Here is a 22,777-nt window from a genome sequence, read left to right as displayed (position 1 = left end):
TGATCCTTTTCTTTTTTCTTGAACTAGTTACCAGCAGCAGACTGTGTAATTACTCTAGTTTTAGAATATGGTTTTATGTTTGCTTGGGCACGACCTCCCTAATTATATTCCTTCTTAAATGAGTTCTTGGCAGTTCATCTTCACTTACTCATCCAGATAAAATTTAGGGTCGACATGTCAAAGGTCCAAAACAAAATCTGTTGAAACCTTAGACTGCAGTTGTAGAAGCTCTAGAGAGCAATTTGAGAACGTGAACATATTTATAGCCAAGTCTTTTTATCCACAAACATAATATGCATCTCCATCAACTCTTCTTTTAGGACTTTTGGTAAGTCCTATGTTTTTCTTACGTTTCTTCTCACATTTCATGTGTAATACTGGCATTTTATAACTTTTGCTCCTAGTTTGAATGAGATATTTTCTATAACATTGTTTTTTGACAATATTAATCATTTTTTCATATTTTTTCTTATAATTCAATGGATAGCAAGCATGTCACAACCCACAATGAAAATAAGAATCTCATGTATCTGAATATGTGGGGATTGTGGTGTTTGGTTTATTCCATTTTTTAAGTGAATGTATGTTTTCTTGGTTAAAAAAAAAAAAAAAAGAAGGAAACAAAATAATCTCTCCCCTCACTCCCAATGTCCTGGTGTACCCTTTTCCTAGTTCTCTTTCTTCATGAATAGAGTGGCTTGGACCATTAGGTTATCATTCCGAAACTCATGGCGGCTGCATGGCCCACGGATGCAGAAGGGGCAGAAGCTGGACCAGATGTATTGGTAGCAAGACACACCTTGCAGTTGAGCTTCTGAATGGATCCCTGATGGTGGCCAGATGTTCAGTGATGCACCTCCTCTGCCTCAAATTAAAAGTGAAAAGAGGAGGGAAGTGCTCTTAACTCTGCTTAGCAGAATGAGGCATTCAGAAGTGGAGCCAGGCTTTTGCTAAGACTCTCAGTAGGAAAAAAAGAATGACTCCAGCAATTAAATAATTCTAAGAACTAATTATATAACAGTGTTTCGCAAACTATAAAGTGATATTCAAATGTGCTAGGAAGTACTAACTCCATGTGTTTTAGCTACATTTGAAAGACTTCCAGAAAAGAAGCAGTGCCCCTGCTGGAAAGAAAAACCTGGTCCACCTACCCCAGGATTGTTGTCTTGGCTTTAAAGGAAGTTTTATGTGGGAGCAGAGGAAACTGTAAGATACCTGTTTAATCCAGATATTTGTCTAAACCATGAGTAACACATAGACAGCCTTGGGATTCTGGTCAGTGGTGAATGTGCTGTCTATTCTTAGCATCCATGGCTCGCTAACCCCTCCATTCCCCAAGTGAGTGCGTGGAAGGGTAGTGTCCCATTATTAATAATTAATAATGTCTCATTCCTGGTACCTCTGTCTTTGCATTTCCCTGTCTTTTCCCCAGTCATCCTGTATCACAGGGAGTATGAAAAGTAGTTATGCAATCCTGTGTTCTGGTATTAAGGTAAAAAGGTAAAGATGAATGCTTAACCAATTGAGTTCTAATGACTGGTGGAATCAAGCGTTTCAAATACAAAGAGTAAGTATTCTGCATGCCCAAGAAATTATTTTTTTCATCTTCATATTTTCACATTATAGTCTGCTGCTGTGAAATAAGTAGATGTGAGTTTTTTTTTTTAACATTGATTTTCTTTTTAAAGAAAAGATTAGGAGGATATAATCTGTAAAAATATTGAACCACTATGTTGTGCACCTGAAGCTAATATATTTTAAGTTAACTATCCTTCAGTTAAAAAAAAGAAAGATTTGTAAGGGATAGAAAATGTATTTTAAAAATCATTGATCAAATGCTGGGATATATTTCAGGAATTTAAAAATAAAAAAGGAAAGGTTAGGAAAACAATGTGTGTATTAAAAATAAAGTCGGGCCATGAAACAGACACTCTGTTATGACTGGGAAAGTGAAGGGGAGGCGAAAATGACAACTAGAGACTCCTTAAAATAGAAGCGACTGGGAATTCCTGGAACTTTAATTTAGGATCCTAGTTCTTTCGTCGGATATATTTCTATACTGTGGCTCTTTATACAAGTGAATTTAGACGTGAAGATGGTTTTACTGGTGAGTTCTAGAACCCTTTTAAGAGATGCACAGGTTTTCTAACAGTTTCAGAACAGAGAAAAAAAACGCTGAATTTTTTTCTATGGGGTTAATCTCGATTAAAAACACCCAATCAGGATGGCCCTAAAGCAAACTGGAGACGCTTCACTCCTCAACATACATGCCACCCACTTTGGAAGTTTTGAGGTGGAAGAGACTTTGGAGACATCCAGATCGCTCCCGCCATTTTTTTAGGTGAAAAAACAGGCTAGAGTGGCTTTACATATTTGAGGTCACAGTTTGGTACATGTGTAAGAAAGGCTGTTTCTTGACTCTTTGAAGTCAGACTGGCGTCCCCCTCAGGAAGGGGTGGGGATTAGCAGTCAGTGAGGGTGTGCCGGTGCCCACCATGTGTCCCGTGTGGATTCTCTCCTTTAATCTCACATGTGCCAGTTGAAGGCGATTCTCTTGTCTCCGTTGTTCAGAAGAGAAAGCTGTGGCTTAGAGAGACTAAATGGTGTGTGCTCAGAGTCAGATCTAGTTCTGTTTGCTTTTGCTTTTTTACGCTTTATACTTTTGCAAAGTCTGTGCTTTACTTACTTTTTTTTTTAACCAAATCCAAATACTGCGTTTTTAATCAGTCAGAAATGTTTCCTTGATTACTTTAGGGAAAGCACTTCCAGTGGGCTGAAGGCGTTTAATAATACACCGTAGGATCTAAATTCCCCTCTCTATGGGGGAGAGGTGGCTCTTTTGCCAGCTTAATGAATCAAGCCTCTTTTAAAAAAAAATTAAAAATTATTAGGTATAGTTGACTTATAGTATAGTATTAGTTTCAGGTGTACAACATAGTGATTCAAAAATTTTTATAGGTTATACTCCAGTGAAAGTTACTACAAAGTATTGGCTATATTTCCTGTGCTGTATAATGTATCCTTGTAGCTTATTTATTTTATACATCGTAATTTGTACCTTTTAATCCTCTGTCCCTATCTTGCCTCCCTCTCTCCTCCCTGTCTCCATAGGTGACCATTAGTTTGTTCTCTATATGTGTGTCTGTTTCTGTTTTGTTATATTCATTTGTTTGTTGTATTTTTTAGATTCCACGTATAAGTGTTAGCATACAGTATTTGTCTTTCTCTTTCTGAGTTATTCTACTAAGTGTGATACCCTCCAGGTCCATCCACGAAGTTGCAAATGGCAAAATTTCACTCTTTTTTTTTTATGGCTGAACAGTATTCCGTTGCGTATATGTGTGTATATATATGTATGTATGTGTGTGTGTATATATGTGTGTGTGTGTGTGTGTGTGTATACACACCACATCTTCTTTATCATTCATCTGCTGATGGACACTTAGGTTGGTTCCATTTCTTGGCTATTGTAAATTATGCTACTGTGAACATTGGGGTACATGTATCTTTTCAAATGGGTATTTTTATTTTCTTTGGATACATACCCAGGAGTAGAATTGTTTGATCATGAGGTAGTTCTGTTTTTAGTTTTTTGAGGATCCACCATACCATTTTCTATAGTGGTTGCACCAATTTAAATTCCCACTAACAGTGTAGGAGGGTTCCCTTTCTCCACATTCTCGCCAACATTTGTTATTTGTGGTCTTTTTTGATGATAGCCATCTTGACAGGTGTGAGGTGATATCTCATTGTGGCTTTAATTTAGATTTCTCTGGTAATGAGTGATTTTGGACATCTTTTCATGTGCCTGTTGTCATCTGTATGTCTTTTTTAGAAAAATATCTATTCAGGTTTTCTGTCTTTTTTAATTGAGGCTTTTTTTTGATATTGAGTTGTATGAGGTGTTTTTATATTTTGGATATTAACCCCTTATTGGTCATATCATTTGGAAATACTTTCTCCTGTTCAGTAGGATGTCTGGATGTCTTTGCATTTTGTGAATGGTTTCTTTTGCGGTATAAAAGCTTTTAAGTTTAATTAGGTCCTGTTTGTTTATTTGCTTGTGTTTCTTTTGCCTTAGGAGAAAGATCCAAAAAGATAGTTCTTCAAATGATCTTATAAGCTATGATTATAGCTCTTCAACATGAAAATGGATGAGTTGGTAACTAAAAATGACGTGAGTTTGTGTTCTTGGTCCTTCAGTTTTCATGGGTTCTCCTTGCTTTTGTTTTTGTTCTTTTTGGGAGGGGGAGGGAATTAGGTTTATTTATTTATTTATAGAGGAGGTGCTGGGGATTGAACCCAGACCTGGTGTGCCCTGAGCGTGCGCTCTACCACTGAGCTACACCCTCCCCCATCACGGATTCTTCTTGCCTGCTTAACTAGCTACTCTCAGGGCTTGTATTTATTGAATCTAAATATTATGTTCTTTTAAGACTTCTGAAATACCTCCTTCTTGATTTTTATCCCCAAATAAAAATCAAACACTATAAAGTTACTTTTCATTGTAACTTAAAAGTGTCCAAGTAAATTTGAAGAATGAAACAGGAAATGGGCAGTTATTTGCGAAGATGGTTGTGCGAATGGTATTGGCTCCTGTCATTTGATGCAGCACAGTAAAAAGGCAGTGAGTGAGGTCATAGAGAGACCCACCCCAAGGCTGACCTTTTCCTGTCTGGGCAATTTTCCTCCTCCATCCAACGGTCCACAGAAATGAGACTGTCTCGAGAAAATGTAACAAGAACACTGCATTTCAGGGAACTAAACCCACTTAAACAGGTTCTGTGTGAAAGATTTGCTTTCCTTAATTTTAACGTTAAGCTAGATTTAAAAAATTCTTAACAGAGAGGGCCTTTGAGTGAGGTGTGAAGGCAGGGAAAGCCGTCCTCCTGTTTCCCCTTGAAGTTTTGCCCCGCCCACCTCCCCCTGTATTTCCACCTTGCACCTCAGACGTCTTTCCTCACTTCTGCATGTCCCTGGAGCTGAGTTTGGAGCTCTCCTCATTCTGAGGAGCACAGCAGTGACCTTTTTCCTTTGACAAAAGAGATTTTGCAAGTCCAAGTACGTTTATTCTCCCTCAACTAATGTAAGTTCCATATACTGAATTCCGTTATGCATATTCTTGTTTTGGTTGTTATACATTCAATTTGCTACTTTCTCCAGGTGAGGATATTTGGGGAAGTGGAGGAGGGAAAAAGCAAACCTGGAAGTTGACCAGAAAGTTGCCTGGAGAGGCAAAGAGAAAAATAGATGAATCAAAATAAGGAATGCCTGGGAAGGGAGCCTAGCGTCCCTAGACCCGCCCTTCAGTGGCAGCTGGGAGAGGCATTGGCCTGGAGGTCAAAGGAAGGCTGGACAACTCTGGCTTTCAGGGGACTGGATTGAGAAATATCAAGTCCACGGCACAGAATAGGTCTTGTCAAAGATCTTCCACCTCAAGTAATCAAGTTACTTTCTAATCTCTGGCTCCACTTGGGAACCAGGAAATCATTTGAACATTTTTAGAGAACCAGTCGTACGGGAACCATTGTCTCTTATTGCATGGAAAATCTACAGTGGAGCACAGTTAATTCGAAACCGATCACTAGACCCACTAGAGAGGAGGACCCTGAAAGATTTCAGTCTGGCAAGGAATGATAAAGTGGAAATTAAGAGCCTAGTGCCCATTATTGCTAGTTCAAGATGTATAAAATGTCATTGGCATTTTTAAAAGAGGGTGCTATCCTTATTTAAGTGTCTGTTTAAAAATGTGGTTGATTCCTTGAGGACTCCCCCATGCCCCCTGCGCCCCCAGGCTTCCCATCCAACTGGCCAGGGGCCAGCCACACCTACCAGTGCACCCACAGTAGTGGCCCTGCCCCCACAGAAGGACCCACACGCTCTGTATGGGGGCACCCCAAGTGCATATAGCTCTGGCGACGTACTGCTGGGCCCTATAGGAGGTCTCCTCGATAAGGCCACTTCTCCAGGATCCGGAAATGCAACTGACTGACCCAACACACAGAAATAAACAGAAGTGGGCAAAATGAGGAGACAGAGGACTATGTTCCTGACAATGGGGTGAAACAAAGCCTAAGAAAAAGAACCAGACAAAGTGGAGATGAGAGATCTCTCCAGGAAAGAGTTCAAGGTAATGATTGTAAAAATGATCAGCCAGCGCAGGAGAAGAAGGGTGAACATAGTGACCATTTCAACCGAGAGACAATAGAAAGGAGAACCAAACAGAGGTGAATAATGAAATAACTGGAAGAAAATGCTGATCAGATTTTCATAGCTTCACTCCTGGCTCTGGTCCTCCTGCATACTTTTTTTTCCTGGCATCCTGAATTTGTAGCCACAGGGTTTTGGGGTACCTGGCTCCTCCTGCCAGTAGGAAGTGAGTACAGCTTAGAGGGGCTTCAGACTCCTCTACTGTCTTTTCCTGGTCAGCAGGTTGGGTGGGAGCCAAACTGGCTCCGTGTTTAATGAAGCAAGCTTGGGGGAGGGGTTCTGAAAACAGAGGAAGCAATTTTCTGTTTCCCAGTTCCCGCTTCGTAATTTAGCAATGATTGCTAGCACATCAGTGCTTCACGGGTTGATGGTAACTGTCCTCTCACTGGCCGACAGGTGGAAAAAGAAAAGTTTGTTTGGCACAGATCTGGGAGTCAGGAATGTACATTTCAACACCTCTTTGAAGCAAAAGGAAAGTTTCGACACTGACCTCGTTTACGTGGCTACTGTAAAAAAAAAAAAATTTTTCCCGTTGGTGAAAATAGAAGTTCAAATGTAAATAGAAGAGGCTATCGAATTCCTAAATCATCTATTAATTTTCTTCCCCCAGACTTCATTCCGTTTGCTTTGCCTCACGACCCAGTTCTTGCCGTGGGGCCACTTTAGCTACACCTAGTAGCTAAATCTGCAAATACCACGAAGCTTGACTTCCTTCAGAAGGATTTCGCTTGATTAATTCACACTCTGGGGCGACATTTCTCAGCTGAGTAGGAGGGGAAAAAAATGAATGTAATTTAACCGCATCACCCACCTCATGGATGGGGAGACGTAAGGAGTGTGTGTAAATGATTTATTTGCCGTATTACGTAAGTGAAGATGTTTCTAAGCTTAGGTTTTACCTTGTCCTATAAGAACTTTATGAGCGAGATATTTTAGATTGTGGTAGCCTCATGGTTTTTTAAGTCTGGTTCTGCAAGCCAAAGCTCTGTTTTCTGCCAGTTGTGAAATAGTGGAGCAGACTAAAACCATGTGCTTTATATTATAAAAATTGAATCTGATGTTCGTGTTTAGAAAAATCATAATCACGCTCACCATTTGTAGATACGGGTAACACAGCTCTCCTTTGCCACATAAAGTTGGTTTCATCATAATTGCTCGCCTTGGTGTGTTTTATTTTCCTAACTCTAGTAAACTCGATTTGGTTATATTAAAAACCATTCAGTGGAGGAAATCTGTAGCATGGAGCCTGGTTTGAGTCCCAGCTCTTGTGATTTGAGAGCAGTTTCATCAGTTTTCACATCTGTAATGTGGACGTGTTCATAATAGTCATAATAATAAATCACCTCCTAGAGTTGTTCAACAACCAAATCAAAAAAAGTATCTGGAAGTACACTGTGAGTGGTAAATAATTTAGTAATTGTAAGGAAGAATTTTATAAGCACAGGTTTGCTTTAAAACAAGAAGGCTCTTAGAGGTGTGCTATATGAATTACTGGAGGTTCCAGAGAATTTTCCAGACAGTCCGGCATGTATCCAAAATTCAAATCCTATTAAAAACACATTTTAAAAATAAAAGACACTCGTCATGGCATTCCCAGATCTAGATTTAAAACGACATAAATAAAACACTGAACAGTTTTTGTTTTTTTAATCCAGGAAAAAGCTTCAAGATTTTCTTCTGCGTTTGGTATTTGCTGGGTGGAGTGGGGAGAGGAGTAGCAAATGGGAGTCACTGTAGGACTGAGCCTTTTGCATCATCAGAGAGACCCCCACACCACAGAGCCAGGAGATTATCACCCAGGAAGGCATCGGAAACAAGTGTGCAAATCACACTGCATATATTCTAAATGGCACTTGTAACATTCCTCTGCATAAATTAGGGCCATGCGCAGTTTCAAAGGGTGGAAGGTTTTTTCCCCACCATTTTTAAGGGGAATCATTTGAATATGTTATTCCCCCCATATTATACCTGCCAATGTTTATCAGTAAATAAATACTCAGGCTGCTTAGCAGTGGCTGTTTTGGGGGGGGGGAGGTATGGAGTATAATACGGTTTAAGTGCAAGTCCATCCTAGCCTCCAAGTGGCCAGGAAAAACAGGTGCTAGACTTCAAAGAGATCAGGAAGCGAACCTGCAGGTCTCAACTGCTTTTCCAGCCCTGAGCACCATGTGGCCTGTGCACGGGACAGCCGTGAAAAGCAGCCCTCGACGCAGAACCAGGTGGGTTTTTATTATTCATATTCACCCCGGATCTGTTGATGCAGAAAACATGCTCTCCTGATGTGGCCACTGAATCATCACTTGCTCCTTTCAAAATCCCTAAAATCTTGTATTCTGGCGGTATTTGGCAGGTCCCATCTCAAACTGCAGCAGCCCGTGCTTGCCAGCGAAGTGTCGGCAAGGGGTTTCAAGTCATTTTTTTAACAAACGTTTTGATGTTCGTCCACCTGTTCCGCACATACCGAGGGTCGCACATCCCTCCACCCAGTTGTGCCAGATCTTGTTCTTTTTCCTTTTTTAATTCTAACATCAAATTTGTACTTTGTTTAACAAGAAAAGTAGGAAGCCGCGAGCTATGCAAGGAACAAATAAAGTTTATCCTGAGGAGGTTTGTGTCCCTCGTGAAGGCCTTTGTTTTTCCCTTATAGTTTGACCCGTTGTGGCGTGAAAATTCTCTTTGATTACATTACATTTTGCTTATAAGAAAGAGGTATTACAGATGGTTAAATTGTTTTTTTTAATTGAAATATTGTTGATCTGCAATGTTGTGTTAGTTTCTGGGGTACAGCATGGTGATTCAGTTATGCATTTATATATGTATACTTTTTCAGGTTCTTTTTCATTATAGGTTATTACAAGATACTGAATATAGTTCCCTGTGCTATACAAGAGGACCTTGTTGTTTATCTGTTTAATATATAGTAGTTTGTAGCTACTAATCCCAAACTCCTAATTTATCTCGCCCCCTCCTTTCCCCTTTGGTGACCATAAGTTTGTTTTCTATGAAAGAAGGTTAAATCTGTATATTAATACATGTGTCAAGACTTCTTCAGCAGTATTTACAGCAAAGAGGGGATGAGGATGTGTATTTTGCAAATCAGCTTTCTTTGCTTAGTAATTTCCTTCCAGGCTTCTCAGAGTGTCACCCATGGATGACATGTGTGGGTAGATGGAGCAAAATGATGGAGATATTTGTGCCATCCTGCTAAGTGAATAATTCTAATAGTCAGTGTGAAAAAAAAAGCTGGCAAGTTTCCCCCAGACGCCTTTCTATTTTTGACTCTGCCAACTGGGCCGAGAGACCTGGCGGTGTGACGAGCAGGGGCTGCCGTCCCCTGCCAAGAGATTTCTGTGTTGTCAGCTCATGGAGACCTAGCAGGCTTCAGAGAATATTTGGATGGGGTTGGCGGCAGTTTTATTGCTACCATCTGATTCTGTTTTGGGCCTGGTGGCAGTTTCTGCTGCTTTGTCACCAACGGAAAAAAAAAGGCTGTCCTGTTTTCATCTCAGGAATCGTCTAAAATGGTCATACCTTGAAGAGCAAAGCATTCTGTTGATATTGGTTGGCTCCAAGACATTGATTCCTTATTCTAATTTGAAATTACGTTGTCCATCATAGGAATGAGCAAGACTAACAGAAGCTGGCAGTTGGGACGTGTGAAGGTCCCCTCGCACCCGACTTCCATTTCTTACAGTCCCGCCACACTACGGGCCCCAGTGGGGGAGGCAGAGGGTCTGTCTTGTTTACCACTTTTTCTCCAGATCTTAGTTCAATGTCCAGTGTAGAGAAGTGGAGTTTTTTTGAATGAATGAATGAAAAGCCAAGTAGAAAAGACATTCTGGAAGCAGCTGCAAGAATATAAACAATTCACCTAATCAGCTGCATTTTGTGTAGTTTTTCGTGTTTGGTTGGTTGGTTGGCTTTCAAAGCTAAGAAGTATAGGGGAAATCCCACCAGACTCCAGTCTATATGTGGTGGTGGTTTATTTATGACGTGGATGGAGTGAAGGCCTCCTTTCTCCACCCAAGCACCACATCGTTATACTGAGTCTTGGGTGCCCCCATCAACCACCACTTTGTCCTCAAGTTGCTGCTGTTGTCTGCTACTCCAAGATTCCCCAGTGTTGGTGCCCATTTAGATGATTTCCATTTTTGTTAATCGCTCCTGCTAATGTTCCTGCCGCATAGATTCTGAGAGGCAGGACTTGCTGATTCATGCCTATGACCCTGTTTTAGAAGCTCCAGAATTGACTTCCAGAAAGGTTTTGCCTATTTACGTGATCACCAGGGGTATAAACCAGTAGACAGCTGTGAAAGTAAGGTAACATTTTAGAATTATTGGAGGATGATTCCAGGTCACTTAAAACTAACTTCCTGTCAGCTCACAAAAATTTTGAGGACAAGAGACTCTTCAGATTTCTTTTATATTCTCCATCATACAGTTAACTGATGAATGGAATTGATCTCTTAAGTCAAGAAGCCTTACCTTTTTTCTCTTCACCATCACCTCAGGCATACATCCAGGGGATTTAAGAGGAGGAAAATGTAGCTCTTTTTCTATGAGGATATGTGGGTTCCAAAGTGTTTACTTAGATACACGGTGAAAGCTCTAAAGGTATTTATTCAACTCATTCTTGTGGTTAGGCTTTCGACTACTAACGTTATAGGCATAAAGAAAAAAAGTAAGAAAAAACTAGAGGCTGACATCAAGGCAGGAAGAGAGTACCTCTACAAGGAAGTGGGGGATCAGATGGCTCAGAGGAAGGACACGCCGCCAGTGGGAAATAGGTCTGGTGTGTGTGGTGGGATGTGGGTGGTTGCAGGAAGTCTTGGTGTAGAAAATTGGTCAGTGGATGAAGTATATTAGAAACTAGATAGTTGGGAAGCTGGATAGTTAAAGCAGAAATGTGAAAAGCAAGATGTGGAATCGGAAAATAGGACTTCAGAATTGAAAAGAAGTGTGACATTTCTTAGTAGATTGTACCTAGGTTGTGTTTAGCATACAACAACGAGCTATCAAGGCTATGTATGTATGGCCAGTGCAGGTAAATAAGACTGTCAAGGCATCATGGAGAGGAAAGAAGAATTTGATGACTCATATTTCTGCCCAGCTCAACTCTTTTTTTGGGGGGGGGGATACAGTTGCAGGTTATGGCTAGATTTGTTTACACAATGGGAAACACCTGATTAAGACACAATATGGAGCCAGTCCTGACAATCAGACTGGCTGCATTCAGTAGAATGCCAACAACGTCAATTGCTGAAATCTATTCCGTTCCGTGGTAACACAGATGATGGGGAAATTTAGTTTATGTGGCTTTGGCGTTAGACAGGTTGACACTTCTGCTGTGGATTTATAGGACAGGGACTACTGCAACTTGAAATGCCTGTGACTAGACTGCTGGTGCCCGTCAGATTCATGTATATCCTAGTGAGGATGAACATCACCTCCCCAGGGACAACCAAGTAGTGGGAGTCCTGGATCAGCGTGCTCACTCGTTGCAGTCTAACTGTGAGTCATCATTGGAAATACTGAGTTTACTTTTAATTTTGAGAAGGTCAATGTGTGTGTAAGAGCTGTGGAAAAGCCCAAAATTCATTTCAATTAACTTGTCTGCATTCTTGGACATCGTGACCCTATCACGCACTTGGTCTCACAGGAGAAGTAGCGCGATTAGGAGACTTGGAATTCTTTCCCCGTGACTTTGAGGCAGGTGATTGAACCTCTCTGAGAACACAGTTCCTCTTTTGCAAAATGGAAATAATGTTTACTTCCAGTCACAGGGTTTTTTGAGGACTCAAAACGATGAAGGAGGTAAAAGCTAAAGTACTGCAAAATTGTAGGGCACTTAAAAAAAATAAACACTGTAGTTTCCTAAGATTTATTATTATTATTATCTTTTATTGAAGTATGGGTGATTTACAGTGTTGTGTTAGTTCCTGGTGTACAGCATAGTGATTCAGTTATACATATATGTGCATTCTTTTTCATATTATCCTTACTTTGATATTAGTTTTTCTGTTTCCTTTCATCTCTTTTGAGCATCACCCTTACTCTTCAGTAATAAAACAGAGCTGCAAGTAGTGAAATCAGGCTGGGAAATTAGAGTTGTAAAGCTGGAACAAGTTACAGGTAAAGGGAAAAGCAACTGGATTAAAATAATTCTCACCAAGGTAAAAATGACCACAGGTATAACTCTAACAGGATTATTTAAATTTTTTAGAGATGTGCTACTGACTGTTAGTCTAAATAAATTTCACATGGTGGAAGATATGACATATTGACAAGGTGGGACTCAAATTTATTTCCAGCTCAGTGTTTTTGGGTGTAGGGGAATGGTGTGTCAATACAGTGTCTCGTTAAGAATCAATTTGGGGCTGACATTCACAATCAAATTGATTGCAATCCATTGAAGAGGAAGTCTGTCCCATCTTTTTTTTTTTTTCCATTTGTATATGTATATTTTTCCACCTCCTTCATCTCATCCTAAAATACAGGGCGATTACTGGATTTTAAAGTATTCCCCTTCTGACATGTTGCTGACCTCTAATTTCACATAACAGTGCTCTTCCCTTAGTTCAAGGATGTATCTCTGTTAATTGTAGATTGACATTTGAAAAGAAAGGTGGTTGTGATGTAAAAGGCTTGACACTTCTCCAGATATTTCAGTCTCCCCACAGTGCTTCCACAATACAGTGAGCACAGTTGTGGACTGTGCAAGGCTACACTCATAGCTTTTGGGATTCCCATCAATTTGTCCTTCTACATCTGTCAACAAATTTCTGTAAAGAGCCAGCTAATAAATATTTTATTAGACGATACAGTCTCTGTTGCCACTTCTGAACTCTGCCATTGTACATGAAATCAGCCATGAGTGTGGCTGTGTTCCAGTAAAACTTTATTTATAAAAACAAGCATTGGGCCATTTGACCTACAGGCTGTAGTTTCTGACCCCTGTTCTACATCATTCCCATAAAGATAGGCAGATGCACTTACAATGTTAAGTGAAATAAGTTTATTAATTTGGGGTATTAATTTATAAATACCCTAAAGGGGAATCAAAGATAGACTTTTCAAAGTTTGTTTAGGAATTTACCTACATAAGACTGTGTTATCCCAGTATTTAGTTATGTACAGAAGACATTTGACCCTTGAACAACATGAGTTTGAACTGCATGGGTTCACTTATACGTGGATTTTTTTCAAGTTGGAAAAATTTTTTGAGATTTGTGAGTTTGAAAACCTGCAGATGAACCACATAGTCTAAAGATATCAAAGTTAAGGGAATGACATGTCACGAAGGCATAAAATACATGTAGACACTAGTCTATTTTATCATTTACTACCATAAAATATACACAAGTCTATTACAAACAGTTAAAATTTATCAAAACTTAACGCACATAAGCACTTACAGACCATACCTGGTGCCATTTGCCCGTGAGGGAAATGTAACCAATGTAAAGATGCTGTATTAAATCATAACTGTGTGAAACTGACTGGAGTACACGCTGAACTACTGTAATAATTTTGCAGCCGATGATAGTCAGCTGCTTATGTTGTAGGTGAGGCTTCCAGGCAACAGCAGGCTACTGGCAGTTAAGTTTTGGGGGAGTCAAAAGTTACACGTGGATTTTCCGCTGCGCAGGGGTCAGCACTCCTCACCCCCGAGTTGCTGAAGGTCCACTGTAGGTTGAATTCTGGCAACAGACTTTGGGGATATTTACTGAAGTGTTTACTTTTCTACACACTTGGTCTAGCATTTTTCACGACTGTCATTTTAAATTGATACCACCAGCCTAATGCCAAGTATATACTGTTCAGGGAGAACCTCGTGAAAAAGACAGCAAGGGAGGCCTTGGAGAGGGAAGTTTACCTTAAATGATCCTTGAAGTCAACATCAGATACCTTGAGAAAGAAGCCATGGCTGCTTGATTTTTAAGGTCTTCAATTACAGTTCTTTGATTCATAACCTGAAAAAAAAAAAAAATCTCCCTTGACCGTTTTCAAGCCATGTGGAATATCTATTACTGCTTAGGAATTTACTGTGGTTTTTCATTGATCGCAGCCCCAGACTCTGGAATATGTATTAATTTATTTGGGCAGAGAGTGAAGGAATCCACATGCAGAATAAAGCGAACTTTATGCTGAAGCAGAATATCGAAGCTGGGAATGATTAATTCTTAAAAAACGAACCATCAGCATTAATAAATATTGAATTCTAAGACGGTTATTTTGAAGTTTGTGTTTTAAAATACTGAAGTAATCTGACTCACTTCCTATTTTAAGTGGAAGCTTTTTTTTTTTTTAAGCTGAAGAGTTCCCCACCCCAGCATGAACAATATTTGTTTAGAGCCATTAGTAAATTATTAATCTGCATTCCAGTGTTACATGTTTGAAATACCAGTCCGCCCTGTCCGTTAGGGATTTGATCTCACGCTGCAATCGGTGGAGGGTTCTGGGAAGTGGGGATGGCTGTGGTTTGCTCTTTGAAAGACCTTAAGAGAGAATCAAAAAGCCTTGGTTGTCCAGGAAGTAGGGCTGCCTGGTGTTTGACAGCTGGCAGTTTCCATACGAGTCATATGATGCCGTGAACTTGGAAGGAACACTAAATTGTGGGAAAGTTTGGGTGGGCTTCCTCTTCCCTTTGATTTGCAAAGGTCCTCGAATGTCCTTCAAAGTGTTTCTGCAGCCCTTTTGAACAGATGTCAAAATCTCTTTGGGTTTGGAGCTACCCCGTGTGTTTATATTCTGATTCTTTGGCCCATTTTCTTCCAAAAGTGCACACTTAGGGTTGCTATGGGGGCATCTAATGAGCTGGACTGGTCCTGCGATTCTGGGGAGCTCCCTGCCCTTGGCTCCCCGTCATCTTCTAGCTTTGGCACATTAGGGAAGTCACTTAACCTCTCTGATTTCCTCATTGAATGGAGGTTATAGCTCAGTGGTAGAGTGCCTGCTTAGCATGCACAAGGTCCTGGGTTCAATCCCGAGTACCTCCATTAAAAAAAATCCCAACAGTATGTACATCACAGTGTTGAGGATTAAACAGTGTAAGTCAGGGGACCCGGCATGAAGTTTCCCCCACTAGAATGTAAGCTCCTTGGGGAAGCTATATTCCCACTGCCCAAAGCAGTGCCTGGCACACAGTAGGAGCTCAATAAATATTTGATAAATAAATTAATACTAAGCATTCTGTAAACATTAGGTATTATGGTCATTATTGATAATATTCTTGTACTTATTACTTATAGCCTTAGACTCAAGTCTCCTTTTGAGTCCCTCCTTACCACCTGCCAATGACAGTAATCTTTATGAAGCGGCTGTGATGTCACCGGAGTGCTGAGTTCAAATCCTGATCTGCCCTGATTAATTATATGCAAGGTTGCTTAATCTCTCTGAGCTAGTTTCCCCACCTGTAAATGGGGATAAAAGTGCCCTCTCAGAGAATGTAAGTGGGTACTATATCTCTGCCTTTGTTTTCTTGAGAATATATGGTTGTAAGCAACGCCGGTGCCTACACCTTTCCCCATTTCTTGGATTTTCAGCGGCCCTCACTGCTTAGCCCTGTAGGTGCCGTACAGCCACGCTGGAAGCCAGTGTGGGCTGCCCTAGGTGTGGGGGTCTGGTGACGTCCTCTCCGCTTTGTTTGAAACATCTGGTTTGGATCAGGCTCATCTCTGGGCCGCTGAAATTGTGTATGTCCTTTCAGTTTCCATGATCTGTCTTCATAAGATACTAACAGTTATGCTACTTCATGTTCTATGGATTGGAGAGAGACCAAAACCAGCACCACATCTGGGGGTTCACAGAGGCTGTGAAATGAAGTTTGACGTCCTCCCCATCACTCCTTTGGTTCAGTGTCTGCTCAGTCGCCAACCCAGGGCAGGTTGGTTCCTTTCCAGAGCTTAAAAGTTTGACGGTTTGAGTCTGGGAATGGGATCAAGCTCTGTTCCCTCCTACGGTATCTCTCTTCCAGTCCACACTCTGGGAGATAGCACAGGTCCAGGCTGAAGCCACTTCCCCAGTGTGAGAAAATGCCCTGCTCTGCTCCTGCCTCTTATCTTTGGTTTGAGCAAAGGCCAAATTCCACAGAGCTCTTTAGTGCCCAGTTAATAGCCACGGGTGAACTTTCTCTCCCTCTCTTTGTTGATACCCCTGTCACCCAGCCCCGTGCCCGCTGGGTGTAGTGCGACGGAATCAGAACTGTCACCAGTGCAGCTGCTCCTGCTGGTTACCAGCCCCACCACCCTGCTCCATCTCCTTCCGAGGTAAGAACCTCCGTGAGGCTCTGCCTCCCCGCCTCCTTTCAGCCAGGGGTGAGCCCCTGCACTCCTTCCCCTGCTCTTGGGCCAGTCTCCTTCTCTCGTTGTGTGGGGGAGAGGAGGGAAGAGGGTGTCACCGGCCCAGGATGTGTCTGAAGATGACAGCCCAACCTAGCCTTTCCCTGACTTCACTCTTTCTCCCACCCCCACATCCAGCCATCAGCATGGCTCGTCATTTCTGCTTAAAAAGACAGCAGACCTGACAGCTTTATATCACTCCATAGCTGCTGCCCTAACCCAAAGACCACCCTTTCTCACCTAGAATGGTGGAGGATAGTCCCAGTTGGTCTCTGCCTCCATACTTGCCCCCCTGATTTCTCCACAGTGTACTGTTTTTAAGGCAAATAAATGCAAATATTTATATAATGCCTACAAAGTGTCAGTATGAAAAGTCATATTTAGGACTAGATTTCCTGAAAAATTTTTACAAAATGGCAGAGGCAAACAGGCAGTCATTGACCCAGGGCTGCACTTGTATTGGGTGTGTGGGGATGAGAAGCAGAGAAAAGGTGGAGGACCAGACTGGGGACTCCTGCAGAGAGCTCCGTGCTCCTTGGAAGAGTCAAGTAGGAAAACAGCTTCCCTGCAGAGGGGAGGTGGTACGATCATGGCCATGTTAGTTCCTTTTCCATCCAATAAGCCGCAGCCAGGTTCCACTTCCTAAGGGTGCATGTAGGTGGTTGCCTGAGTCCTGCTGCTTAGGACCTTCCCAGGCTCTTCTTTGCTCCCGAGGAGTTCCCTGACCCTTTTTACATCTTCAGGAAGAGGGCTGGCTCTGGGCCATTCAGCCAGTAAGAGATAAACTCTGAACTGGATGATTTTGAGTCATTTTCCAGTATCCTACACTGACAAAAGGAGGAATTTATGTAGTGATCACATCTTTAATTAAAGCATAGCTATAAGATATACAAGTACAATGCATATTTTAAAAGAAAGGTCTATAGACAAAATCATAAGGATAAAATTAAAAAAATGTAATTCTGTTGTGTAGGAGTCTTTCAGGCTCCAAGGATTATTTTAAAACCAACCAATATCACTAGTTCACGTGATGCTGAAAAACATCGTGTGATTTTAAAGTGGGAGATGGGTTCAGGCTGACCACCCAACTAATTCTACTGTGCAATTTTCCGGAGGAAGTGAGAATTATTTGTGTATTGAGAGAAATATATAGTTGTCTGGGTTTTTTTTTTTTTTCCACGTAAGCACCTGATAATAAAAAATGTGCCCAATAGAAGAGGAACTGAACCTTTGAGTCTGATTAGAGTTTGGTCTTCAGGGTATCCAGGACCATGAAGAGTGTGTGGTGAGTTTCCTCTTCACGCCACTTTGAAAGTTCCAGTTGTGCTTTGAGGAGATTCTTGCTGCCTCCACATTCTGACTCACTGGACAGCCCGGGTCATAGTTCATAGAGATCAGAGCTGGAAGGAGCTGTGTGTGTGCGTGTGGGGGGCCAATCCATGTCCCCCACTTGACAGGCAAGAAAATCAAGGCCCAATACTGAGAGTGCAAAGACTTACCCAAGCTAACAGAGGGCCACGACAGAAGTGGTGAAAACAGACCCCTTGTTCCACACTCAGCAGCTTTTCCCCAGCCTGGGGTCAGTTTAAGAAGCAAAAGCTTGTTTAATTTTAATTAATTTACCAGAAATGTAAGAAGGAAATGCTAGATTAATTTAAAAAAATGACTATTAGTATGCCTTCATTTTAAAAAGCTCATAAAACAACTGGACATGTACATTTTAGTACTTACTCTTCTAAAGGAGATGTTATTAGGTTGCACTGTCAAACTCTAGAAAACCCTGAGGTGAACTTGTAAATCATCTCCAGCCACAGTTTATCAGGGCTCTGTGTGCGGGGCAGCTGATCTCACACCCTGCTGACTGGGACTCGCTACAGGAATTTAAGGCTTTCAGTCAAGCTTTGATCATTTCCACAAAATCCCTGGTTATGTAATTTGGAAAGTTTTGATTTTTTTTTTTTTTCCCTTTCTCCTCTAATAGAAAAGGAAAATTGAATTCGTTTAGATTGTTGCAGCCCTGCTGAAGGGGAAGATGGTTCCCTGGGCTAACGTTGTATTTTTGCAAAAAAGCCTGGGAATGCTGAAACTGAAAAAGCAATTGAACTACTATTTAAAATTTGTAATTTGCAGTTGAGACAATCTGGATTCTCCTCAAGGCCTTCGTGACTTGCTGATAGAAGTGAGGCCTTTAGGAGTCTTTTAAAATCTTGTGGGCGTGAGTCTCCTTCTTACTCCTCAAGTTCGCCCAACAGTCTGAACCAAGTAGGTGCCACACTTGGGCATTTGTTCTGCCAATAATTCTGAGGTTCTGCTCTGTGTTGCTTTCTGTGTGAGAAGCTTGGATAGGAATTAAACAGGCAGGACACAGCTCTCTCCTTCCTGGGCTTCAGGGAGAAAGACTATTCACCTTGAACTTGGGGAGCTCTGTATGTCAGCCTCTCTTGAGATGCTTCTTCCTCACCTTTTCTCACCTTCAACCAACCTAGATTCTCTGGAACCCGGACCCCTCCTCCAAACCCGCCCAATTTCCCAAGATGGCCTGATTTTCTAACTTTTTTTTTTTTTTAATTGGAAACTGAACTGTTATTTTTTAAAAAATACAATTCAGGATTTAAGTGATTTGACCAAGACTTTCATTTCTGTGTGTTCACTGACTAGGGACCCTCCCTGGTAAGGTCTGGGTTTTCTAACAGTTTAGATTTCATATACTCTGCCTCGTTGCCCACATAGATTTATGTACTTGTCTGGTTTTGTGCCATGTTCTTTGACCTCAGAAAATTTAGTTACCCTACCTTCTCCCATCTAAGCCTTCTTTTCTTACTGTATTTGTGGCCAAAGTGGGTCCTGCCCTCTAGGACCGAGGCCACGTGGAAGGATGCCCCACTTCATTCAAGCGTACAGCTGGGGCAAGGGAAGAGTCCCTCCTCCGCCCTCTTTAGGTCTTGAACCTCAGATGTCTCTAGACTCTGTTTTCATCCTGCTTTGGGGAGCTTCCTCTGTCTCCAGGCAGCCAGCCGGGGCTCCTGGGACCAGAGAAGTCACAGCACGCATGGAAGGTTCTTTGTAGCTCTGAACTCAGAACACCAGAGCCCTGAAAGCTTTAGTGGTGATAGAAGGAGACAACCCCTCAGATGCTCTTGTGGGCCAGCCGGACCCTAAGCTTGCTGCTTTCCCTTGACCTCGAGGCCCCCTCCCTCCGGCGCGGCAGGGCCGGGCAGCACACACCAGTGCTGACCTAATCACCAGAGAAGGGCACACAGCCCGTCTCCATATCACCCCTAATTCTTAAATAGGAATTTAAATTTTCATGTTGAAATTTTTTTTAGCGTATCAGGTTCAGAAATGACCATATTTCATCAAAACTAAGACTCTGTTGGTTTGTTTATTTTTGTAAGAAACTGATGTTTATTTTCCGTCAACCTTATTTCCATTTTCCATTGCCCTCGATTTTTAAGAAGCACCATTTTAAATGTATATTTAGGAAAGAAAAAGGCTGTTAACTAGAAGGAGAGAGATGTCATTAGTTGTAAGGTAGAGTCTGATTTCAGCGTTAAAAAGCAAAAACAGAACAGTGTGCTTCCCCTGTCCCCCTCCCCACCAATGTGCTTCCTAGAATCAGTAAAATCTGGGTCAGGACTCGATTAGATGTCACTTTCCCTCTGACAGGGCTGCTTATGTTGTTAAAATCGCCAGGTAAGCAGGACAGTCTCCTTTCAGCCCATCGCCGGCTCTCGGCTTCCTTCTGCACTATGCTAGGTAAGCACTTTGAACTTGAGAAACACTTGACTGCCCTCTTAAATGGTCTGGATTGTTTAACCACAAAAGGTTTGGGCTTTTATGCCTGAAAGTGCTGTGGGTTTCTTTTTTGTTTTAATTTCACTTTTCAAAACTAAAAAAAAAAAGAATAGCTCGTATGGTTAAAATTGTCAAAGCCATTTGTAGGTACTGATATAGCTTCTCTGGGACACTTCCCTTAAGTGGTAAAGGTGGCTCAAAGGACACCTCTTCTGAGTAGAGCCCAGTAACATCACCCAGTGAGAAGGGTAACATTGAGAGGTGACCAGTGAAGGAAAAACGGCAGGAAGGGTCCCCCAGTTAACAGAGATCTATCTCGATGTCCTTGTGTTTCAGCGTTGCCTTGTCCAGAAATCCTTCTGACCATTTCTGACAGTGTTCTTGACTATGTGATTAAGAGCTCATTGTCTCAGAAGGGAGCCTGTTTATTTTTGAACAGCTACATGTATACAAAGAGGAGGGTGATTGTGTTTCTTTTATTTTTTGTTTCTAAAAGAATTTTGCATAATCCATTTACTTTGTTTTGAAATTAGGGTAAATATAGGTGACCACAGAAACTTCATGTTTGAGCTGAAATTTATTGGTTTATGGCATGTATCCATTCATACTGGTTCTGTTTCTCTAGAAGTACCCAGCCGTGAAAGTCTTTCTCACCCAGTATCATGTCTTCTAAGATTTATAGGAAATGTCCAGTTCCCATCAGACATGAATTTAAACAGATCTGGGTTTATTGCAAGGTCAATTGTGAGTTCAGCTCTACGTTTTACTCACTGTGTGATCTTGGGTAACTTACTCATTTTCTCTCATCTTTAAAATGAAGATAAAGAGTTTGTGAGAAGTAAATTGGTTGGTTCATGTAACACCTGTAGTACAGTGCCTGGCCAGTAGTCAGTGCCTAGTAAATGTTAGTACCTTAGTTACTAGTCCAGTAGGCTTCCACGACCCCATGCTTCCCAAACTCAAGTAAAACAAAAGCATCTTACTACTTTTAATTTCTTAATTTCTGTGAATGGTGCCGCAAGTGTTCCAGTCTCAGAATTCTGAAATCCTGATGGCATTTCCTTTTTCTTGATTGCACTGTCCAAATGAGCTATCAAGTCTTCTTCTCAGCCCTTCCTCTAACTCTCACGACCACTCATTTTGACAATTATAAAAATCTACTACCTGGTTTCCTTGCCTCCAGTTTTTCTAGGACAGTGTGTTCAAAACAGCAGGGACTTTGATGGTGGCCTCAGAATCTGATTCCACCACATACAGGAGTGAATGGGTATTCTGATATTTAGTTCCAGAATCAGCCACAAGGGAACCTGCCTCTTCCAGACCGATTGCTGGATAATGATAAAATTTTAAGATAAAACATCTGAGGTGTTCATGAAATGTCAGTTACCTTCCGCTCAGTCCTCCAGTTCATTCTACATTTGGTGGCTACATGAATTTCTGAAATCAGTGTTTTAATTATATGCAATTAAAACCTTGCTTAAAACCCTCCGAGACTTCACATTTCCTACTAAGGCACGTCTGAAGTCTTCAGCACACATAACGTGGAACAGAGGCTCTCAAGCCAGGCTGGGTGTGCTTGAATCCTGGCTCCATGACTTACTAACAACCTTGGACAAGCTTTGTGACCTCTGCCTCAGGATTTCCTCATTTGTAGAATGAGAGTGATAATAATATTACCACCTCATAGGATTATCATAAAAATTGAATTATTGCCCATGTATAGTTCTTGGAAAAGTCTTCACCTATCATTATCCTGTACTCTCCCCGATGTCCCACCAGCGTTCTTTCCTGGCACTTTTCCAGTGACTTTTCTTTAGTACTCCTGGGCTCCTGACAAGCCAGACAGTGTGTTTTCCCAGATCTGTCCCTCACTTCTCTTCTCTGTGAAGGTCTCAATTGCCGCTCTCTTCCCAAAGTATTTCCTCTGTTGGTTTACCTTATGATTGTGAGTTTTGCATTTGCCCCCCCAAATCTTGACTCTTTCCACAAGTTATGTCAGATTAAATTCTCTCAGCCCCCTCCTTCCAGGATTTTTTAGGGAGAATGGGGAGAAGAGCATGTCTAACCATCTATGCCTTTTATCAAAATATTGGAATTGATTGTTAACCTGTCTTCTTGCCTTGTTGGACTATAAGCTCCATGAGGGCGAGCAAAGTACCTGTCTTGTTCGTCTCCATTTCCTAACTCATAGCAAAGTGTCTGGCACATAATAGGCACTCAATGAATATTTATTGAATAGGTGGTTGAAGAGAGCAAGATTGGAAAGTATACTGCCCCCATTGGCATCTCCAGATTGCAAATTCTTCTCTGCTTGTGGAGGGAACCACTCCTAGCAAGACTGCAACTCAGTGCTGTACAATACTCTTGGCTACTGAGCTGATTTTGGAGGCTTTGCTACTGATAAAGCCATGGGAAGTTAGTTATTAGCATTT

At 41.5% G+C, this 22,777-nt stretch overlaps 1 protein-coding gene and 1 long non-coding RNA gene across 2 annotated transcripts in view; both read left to right on the top strand.

The window, feature by feature from the left end:
* Positions 1–22,777, top strand: part of MYO1E (myosin IE) — a 190,495-nt gene that overhangs the window by 20,988 nt on the left and 146,730 nt on the right. The window lies entirely within an intron of this gene.
* Positions 1–22,777, top strand: part of LOC141577979 (uncharacterized) — a 64,397-nt gene that overhangs the window by 20,588 nt on the left and 21,032 nt on the right. The window lies entirely within an intron of this gene.

Source organism: Camelus bactrianus, chromosome 6 (genome assembly GCF_048773025.1).
Source record: "Camelus bactrianus isolate YW-2024 breed Bactrian camel chromosome 6, ASM4877302v1, whole genome shotgun sequence".
Taxonomy (NCBI): domain Eukaryota; kingdom Metazoa; phylum Chordata; class Mammalia; order Artiodactyla; family Camelidae; genus Camelus; species Camelus bactrianus.
This window is presented reverse-complemented; position numbering and strand designations above follow the sequence as displayed.